We start from the raw sequence: 8,897 nt of genomic DNA, 5'->3' as shown, positions 1-8,897 counted from the left end.
TTTTGGAAAGAGAAATTTCTTTCAGGATTGCCACTTCTATTCGCTGAAAAGGTTAGGAATAGAATTAAAGAGAAAAATGGTGGTGTCATTCCTTATGGGTCTTACACCTATGGGGAATTATCCTCTGAAATCTGCGCAGAAGGATTAGCTCTTTGCACAGATATGAAATTAAGAAAACAGCTTGATAAGCAAAAGGCCCTAGGAAAAAAGGAATTAGGTGACTTTTGTGAACAATTTGGTTTTGAACCAATAAAATCATATTCACATAAAACATACAAAAAAGGAAAGAAATTTGGGGGGCGTAAGACTAAAAAATACGAGAAATATAAGTCTGAACCCAAGAAGCCATATAGAACTTTCAGAAAAAGGAAATACACAGGAGATACTAGCAAAAAGGCTAGTAAAGGAAAGAAAGGAGCTGTCCCTACATGCTATAAGTGTGGAAAAGTAGGACATTATAAATCTGAGTGCAAAATGAAGGATAAAATCAGTAACCTAAGCATAAGTGAAGACCTTAAACAACAACTTTGCCAAATAATGCTTAATTCATCTAGTTCTGAACAAGATAGTGATGACGAACTAGCCCAACTAGAAAATGAAGAATTGTTTGAATCAGATGCTGAGACTAGCTCAGGTAGCGAGGAAGAGTGCGCCTGTCAATTTAAAGATCTGAGAATATGTGTCTTAACAAAAGAAGAAAGTCTAATAGTAGACTTAATTGATAAAATAGAAGATCCAGAAAAGAAGAGAGAAGCTTTGGAAAGTTATATCTCGTTAGCTAGAACCGGACCAAATAATCCCCAACCGGCCATAGCTAATGTAAGACAACCAGTTGAAAACTATAGTTTTAAGACTATAGTAAACAGAATGAATGATAAAATTCATAAAAAGGAACCTACGCTCAACGACCTTCAGTGCGAGGTCCATGAGGTGAAAGAAGAACTTAGAGAGTTAAAAAATAGGGTTAGAGTTTTAGAACTCTATCGTCCTTTTTCAGAAAAAGATACAGAAGAAAAATCTGAGCAATTAGAATTCGAAAACCTAATGGAAGAATTTCAAGAAAAAATAGAACCTGTAACAAGAGAAACCCTACAGGAAGAACAAGTTAATACTATGAGATTCATTAATAGCATAGATAAGGTAATATCACAAAAATGGTATGCTATGATAACTATTGTTATTAATAAAACCTACAAGTTTACTGTTGAAGGGCTGATAGACACTGGAGCCGATCTTAATTGTATAAATGAAGGTGTTGTACCAACGAGGTATTTTCAGAAAACTACCCAAGTCCTACACACAGCAGTCAATAGTCAAAGGATGAGGATTCAGTTTAAATTATCTGACCCTGCTGTACTTAATCAAGGAATTTGCTTTGAAACCCCTTTTGTCTTGGTGAAAGGATTAAACCAGTCCCTGATATTAGGAACCCCTTTCATTAATATGCTTTATCCTTTCTCTGTTTCTGAAGAGGGAATAAGAACTGAGGTAGAGGGTCAACCTATAGTCTTTAGGTTCTCTCAACCACCCAAGCATAAGTATATTAATGAAATTCAAGAAAAGATAAAGAAGAAAGAAAGTTATCTATATCACCTGAAAGAAGAATTGCAGTACAAAAGAATAGAGGAACAACTGCAAGACAATAGGGTAAAAGAAAAGGTAGAAGAAGTCCAAAAGATGTTTGAAAATCAAGTTTGTGCCGAAATACCCAATGCTTTTTGGAATAGGAAAAGACACATAGTGGAATTGCCGTATGAGCCTGATTTTGATGAAAAGAAAATCCCAACCAAAGCTAGGCCAATTCAAATGAATGCTAGGCTAATGGAAATTTGTAAATCTGAAATTCAAGATTTATTAGGGAAAAAGTTAATTAGGAAAAGCTCATCTCCCTGGAGCTGTTCTGCCTTCTATGTAGAAAACGCAGCAGAATTAGAAAGAGGGGTACCTAGATTGGTGATAAACTACAAACCTCTTAATAAAGCCTTAAAATGGGTTAGATATCCAATTCCTAATAAAAAGGACCTTTTGGATAGATTGAATAAGGCAGTAATTTTTTCTAAATTTGATATGAAATCGGGATATTGGCAGATTCAAATTGCAGAAAAAGACAGGTACAAAACAGCCTTTAATGTCCCCTTCGGACATTACGAATGGAATGTTTTACCGTTTGGTCTAAAAAATGCTCCCTCTGAGTTTCAAAATATTATGAATGATATATTTAATCCTTACACAGCTTTCACCATTGTTTATATTGATGATGTTTTGGTTTATTCTAATTCTTTAGAACAACACTTTAAACATCTGAATATCTTTTTGAAAGTTGTGAAGCATGCAGGATTAGTGGTTTCGGCAAAGAAAATGAAATTATTTTCTTCAAAGATTCGTTTTTTGGGACACAATATTAATAAGGGACTGATAGTTCCTATTGATCGAGCAATATCCTTTGCTGAAAAATTCCCTGATGAGATAAGGGACAAGCAACAGTTACAAAGGTTCTTAGGAAGTCTTAATTATATAAAAGATTTTTATAAAGATTTGGCTCAAGATTCAAAATTGTTATACCAAAGGTTGAAAAAGAACCCAACTCCCTGGTCAGAAGAACACACTAAAGCGGTAAGAAGGTTGAAAATTAAAGTCAAAGAACTTCCTTGCTTAGCCTTAGCCAACCCCGAAGCCTTTAAAATAGTAGAAACAGATGCTTCAGAAATCGGGTATGGAGGAATCCTAAAACAGAAGGTCAATAATTCAGAACAACTGGTTAGATTCACTTCTGGAGTTTGGAAACCGGCTCAAAAGAATTATTCTACTGTTAAGAAAGAAATGCTAGCCATAGTCCATGCTGTTTCTAAATTCGAAAGTGATCTTTTAAATAAAAAATTCCTGATAAGAGTGGATTGCAAGGCTGCAAAAGACATTCTGTTTAAAGATGTAAAACATTTAGCATCAAAACAAATTTTCGCAAGATGGCAAGGAATACTATCTGCTTTCGATTTTGATATTGAATTTATTAAAGGTGAAACTAATGCGCTCCTTGATTTCTTAACTCGAGAATTTTTGCAGGGTGCGAACCAGGAGTTCCGGACAAATGACTCCAAGTAGGAGCTCTTCAGGAGCTCTTGCTAGGTCTTCCCCGACTGATCCAAAGCCCTTGATGACTTCTTCTCCATATAATAAGGGTAAGGAGAAGCAGATTGCTGAAAATCCATTCCGTGAATATATGAATATGTCTGTAGCAATTATTGAAATGAATGATCTGGACAAACATCCGAATTTTCTAGCTGAAAAATATTTAAGGGATAACCTTCCTCCCTTAAATAAGCCCCGTCTATTCTATGAAACTCTCCTAATTGAAACTAAATCTGTTAATATAGTTCATCGTCATAGGGGTGAAAATACCAACACAATAGCCTTTTCCAAAATCCAAATTCTAAATGTTATTTCCTTGGAAGAATGGGGTCCTAGCCCTGAAAGGGCTAAAAGATTTATCCATCCTGAAATTAGGCCATATTCATATAATTTCTGGGATTATAAAAAAGCATGGGAATATGTCTTATGTTTTCAAAATCAAAACTATTCTCATACTTGGTTCATCCAATTTAAGCTTCGGGCTCTGAAAGAACTCCCAAATTGGTTCAAGAGCTTTTTCCTTATCTGGGGTCCTACTATGGAATACCTTCCTCCTGAAATTAAGGAGTCTTTTCAAATGAAATTTTGTAAATGGAATAAAAATCATCCTGATCAAAGGACTTTGTTCATGTGGTTCATGATAATGTATGAGCTACCTTGGATATTAAAGTGGGAATATGTCATCTCGGAAGACATTGATGAAGAATGGACCTATATTCCTAACTTAGTCTGCAGCATCTTAATTCGTTGGTGGGATAAATTCACAAGAGACCACTTAGTTCCTGTCAAGATCACCCCAGCAATTATTCCCTCCTTTGATCCTGTTGCTGCTCAGCCTTTGGCCACTTCTCCTGCCAGTCTAAGTGTTTCGCAAAGGCTACAGATGCTGATAGATCAGCCAGGCTCTTCTTCATCAAAAGAAGATTTGAAAAAGAAAGTCCTCGAGATCCTGGATTTAGATGACGAGTCGATGGCATCAGCTTCCGCCACTCAACCTGAAGATGAGGTGGACCCTTTTGCTAATGAAGACATGCTTGACCACTTTCATCCAGATCTCCATTCGGATCTTTATGGTGGGCCCAAGTAATATTATGTCTGATAAGAAGACAATTTGTGTTTACTGTAATTTGTGATAAAGCTTTTTACTTTTACGTTTTTCTGGTAAAAGCAACGTTCCTGCTTTTACTCTGTTTTTATTTGCCTTTTGTAAGAGTCTGCCTTTTTCCTTTTTTGGCCGCTTGCGTGAACGTTCGGACAGAATCATTAAAGTGAAGATGCCGCTCTACTGTAGGCTGCTTTGTGATCTTCTGCCTCTAATTGACACGTCAACAGCCAGGAGGCTTTAAATGAAGGGCTTCTCCTCCTTTGCGAAGCACCCAAAAAGATCGCCTCTCAAGCAGAAAATAAACTTTGTGTTTTGAGTGTTTTGAGTGTTTTGAGTGTTTTCAAGTGCTGCTTCTGCGAAGCTTCTGTTAAGCACTACTGCCTTCCCTGCTTCTATGTAAGTTTGTTGAATATTAATGATACTACGTTTGATATCGTATTTAATTTCTCTATATTATTATCCTTGGTTTTGGCTTTGTATGTTTGAATTCCTCATAATAATTATGTTTATTCTCTACGTCTCTACACTACCTTCCGCTCGAAAGCTTAAAATTGATTGAGAAAAATTTTGCTCTTAAGAGTCTGGGCCAGTACCTGGTATCAGAGCCAAAAGTCCCTAGAAGAGTGGTTAAGTTTAAGGTTCAAACTAAGTTGTTGGTTTATATATATATAGACTGACTTATTACATAGGTGTACTTGGATTTGTTTCCGAATTGAGACTCTTGAGATTGTGCTTCGTGAGTACTCTACACGGGTATTAATGTTTGTCATAGTTTCGAAAGTGTTGATTGGCAAGAGACTTCTTGGATATGGTGTGGTTGCGAGGATGAACGGATAACAGGAAAGGAACTATTAAAGTGTTCAGTGGTTGCCTTTTCGAATTTGATGTTGTATTTGAATCTAAATTTAATTGTCGGCATATTTTTAAATAAGCATATATTATCTGAACCGTGATAGTTGACCTAAGAACTACATGTGGCTTGATCCCTCAAAAGAGGTACGTAGGCAGCCTAGGGTCTTACCTAGGTGCAGCCGTGGAGTAAATTTTATTTCTGGAACTCTAATTTGGTCATTTGGATCTAGTCTTACTTTTGTTGTTTTTATTAATGAGTTTGGTTCAGACTTTGTCGTTGGTCCTGAAACTCGATTGAAATCGAGGCGCGATTAAATGATTGTGCATATTCTAGTTTGACTAAGAGAGGGTTGTTTAAATGTGTTTTGGTCAAAAAAGGTATGAAACCCGTTTTGGATTGTTGTACGATTTGGGTTGAGGCCTTAAACTACTTGCGATTGTGTTAGGATGTTAAACATCGCATGATGGAAATTTTGGAAGTTAATTTATGTTAATTACAGTGGGCATTCGTAAATATGTGTTGAGTTTATTATTTGCATCGTTTAATGTATTATTTGACTTAAGAGCATTGCTGGTGGTTCTGTTTCGAATTATTTGAAGGCCGGAGGCCTATTACGTAAATTTGCATGATATTATCTTGTGTATGCTGTTGTTGGGATGCTTATGATTGTGTTTTAACATGTTGAAATTTTTTGGGAAATGTCCATTTTTCAGGGGAGACTCTGCTGAAATTTCTACAGAAAGTCTCGTACCCCTATTCCTTATTTGGAAAAGGAGGCTATAGTATTAGTAAGTGGGCCCGGCATCGGTGTGATGTCAGAATTTCCACATGATTCGTCCCGGGTTCTGAGGAATTCAAGGCGGGTCCTGTCATTGTTCCTTTGGATTGATGTCGGAATTATTTATAAGGGGGAAAAGGATTTCCCTTTATTTGGATTCGAGAGCATCGCATTGAGTATATCTCGAATCTCTTAATGAAAGCACCAATTTGTGGGATTGATTTTCATCCCTTTGAATATTCGATCAATAGATTCCCCTTTCTCCTTCCTCGAACTCTTTCTTCCTACAAAACCAATTGGAGTAAAAGGACCACACCCAAGAGGGTGTTGGCCAAAGGCCCTCCGATGCCTAAGTTAGTTCGATTGATTCGTAAAGAAGCAATAGCTAAAAGGGTACAGAGCTCTTGTAGGGAGAGAACCGGATGATCGGAGCCTTGTGTGGTGGCCGAAGCCTTGTATAAGAAAGAGAGGGAGGTGGCGGAAAGGAGGGGAATTTCTGCCGTAATTTTAAAGCTTAGAATGGCCTACCTTATGCCTTGCATAGCCTCGTATTTATAGAGCCTTGGAGGGTTAGGGTTTGGGGAAAAATAATCCTTGTTGGGAAAGGAATTATTTTTCCTGATTTTAGGATATTTAAATCAATTAGGGATTTGATGAGGATCAAATCTCTAATTAAGTTAGGGATTTGATGAGGATCAAATCTCTAATTCAGGGTAAGAATCCCCAAATGGAAGGAAATATTTGACCTAGGGTTTTGCTAAAATTCGGTTCCCACATAACTCTCCCATGAACTTTCAACCACATCCAAATCTTTACACTACTCTTAGTTCATAGTGTAAGTTCAAGAATGAAGAGATATCAATTAGTTGTCATTTCACAGTGTTACAATACCTATATTCAATGAAATTCCACACAACGAATTCAACATGCAGCCAAATTATAATTTATCAGTGACGATAATAAAAGAAACAAGAACAATGAACTCATAAAAAAAAATTCAACTAAATATAAATAATTAAAGAAAAAGTTCTATTTTAGGACTAACAAAGTAAGGATTTGCATTACATAGTACACAGTAAATCAAAAGAAAAAATAAAAGGATTTGCAGTACACTTGTAGCTATATAGCTGTTGCTCTTGAATTTTCAGTCACTGGTGTTTTTGCTTGCTTCAATTGTCAAATAAACTCATGCATAATTGATCGGTGCATATTTATATATCATTTTGTACCCTTCTAACTTATGATTTGATTATGTTTTTGAGTTAAACTTGTGTAAATTTTGTGTTTGTTTCAGTGTAATAAGCTTGAGACTCATTAAATGCATTTTGGAGACAAGTTAGCTCATCGGTGTCTGCAGATCAGTCAACTTCACGAATTGGACTGTACTTGCTCAAGAAGAACCAGATGATGAGCCATACATCATTGGAAAGATGCGGAAGTCTAGTTTCTGGAGAATTTTACGGTTCATGATTCCAAGTCTCCTAGAGGAATTTATGCAAGTTTTGGCAGCTTAAGGTCAAATTCGGCAGCATCTGCGTTACTGGGCCAAATATCACATTTGAAGGGCTTTCCGATTTTTCCTTGAGCTGGGCTGCATATACTTGGAAAGAGAATTCAAAGAGCTTCAAGATCCAGATTTTTCCAGATTTTGGAGGAGGGAAGATCAAGCCCAAAACAAGCCCACAAGCTGACTGCAATGAAGTCAATTCCAGTCTATTTTCGGCAGTCAACTTGCAAGGCCCAAAACGTACACTTGTACTGCTCAAATGGGAATACTTTCTTCATACAAGTTGTTCCAATGGGTGTCTATTATGACATATCCAAATTTGAGCCACAGGATACATATTGAAGCCTCAGGCCTTCCTACACTAAGCCTGGTTCAGAAGAATCATTTTTTTCCAGCAAACGTGAAGAAAACCCACATGGGTTGGCAGCAAAAGGCAGCCACAAATTGAACACCTTTGATAATCCCATGTGAAGAAAGCTTGAGGTGCAGCAGAAGAAGTATGGGATGCAATTGATTCCAGCCACACTAACATAGACAAGATGAAGTGGGAGTTATGAGTTGTATTAAAATAGTGTCTGCCGCGCAAATCTCACGGCCTGGAGTTCCGGGCCGAGGGGATATGCGTTGACACGCGGTTTCCTGCTTTTGGGTGCGGTGCGGTTGTGCGCGGGCGTGCCAGCACGGTCTACCGTGCGTCGAGTTGGTTGAAGTGGATAGAATGGTTTAAGTGGTGCGCCTGTTTGAACTCGTCTTCTAATCAAACGATTGTAGCCGAGAGAGGAACTAGTCTCGGCTGTGAGGTTCACGGCCTGAACTACAAGGCCGTTGAGTGGTGGTGTTGGTGGGTTTTGGGCGGTGCTCCGGCGCGCTGCTCAGGGAGCGACGGTCGTATGATATATAGGGTGAGTGAGCGAATAACAAGGATGGTGCTCCGGCGCCTTGAAAATCAAGGGTCGTATGATATATTGATGAATGAATTTTTCTTACAAACTAACACTACTCCTAGGAAAGCAAGTAAAATATTGAAAGTGCATTACAGGAAAATATAAGTTGCTCCGTGGGAGGCTTTTGTTTGGTGTTTGAACCCTTTGAATGTAGCTTGAGCCTTGTATTTATAGGAAGAGTTCTTGGAGGAGTAATCGAGGCTTAAAATCTGCATGGTGGAGCCTGATTAGAGCAAGTGGGTAGTCCAATCGACATTTGGGATTGTGAAGTATGGTGTTGTGACCCCCTAAATCCTGGTGAATCTCAGCCGCCGCTTCGATCGTGGGTTCTGAGCTTCTGGCCGTGGAGACGCATTTATTATTCTGATAGCTGGTGACCTAATCTCTCAAGTTGCAAGGATTCTTGTGAGAATGTCCACGTCTAATCACTCTGTTTTTTGTCGCCAAAACCTGACTTCAGTCACTTCCCACCTTCCCTCATGCATTAAATGTTTATTCGTGACCAGTGGGTTTTCTGCATTAAACAGGCACTACTTCATTAAATGAAGCATGGGACCCTGCTATCACGTGATGATTTGACCTTG

The sequence above is a fragment of the Prunus avium genome, chromosome 1 (assembly GCF_965620075.1).
Source record: "Prunus avium chromosome 1, drPruAviu1.hap1.1, whole genome shotgun sequence".
Lineage (NCBI taxonomy): Eukaryota > Viridiplantae > Streptophyta > Magnoliopsida > Rosales > Rosaceae > Prunus > Prunus avium.
The sequence above is the reverse complement of the archived record's forward strand: the minus strand, read 5'-3'. Positions refer to the sequence as shown.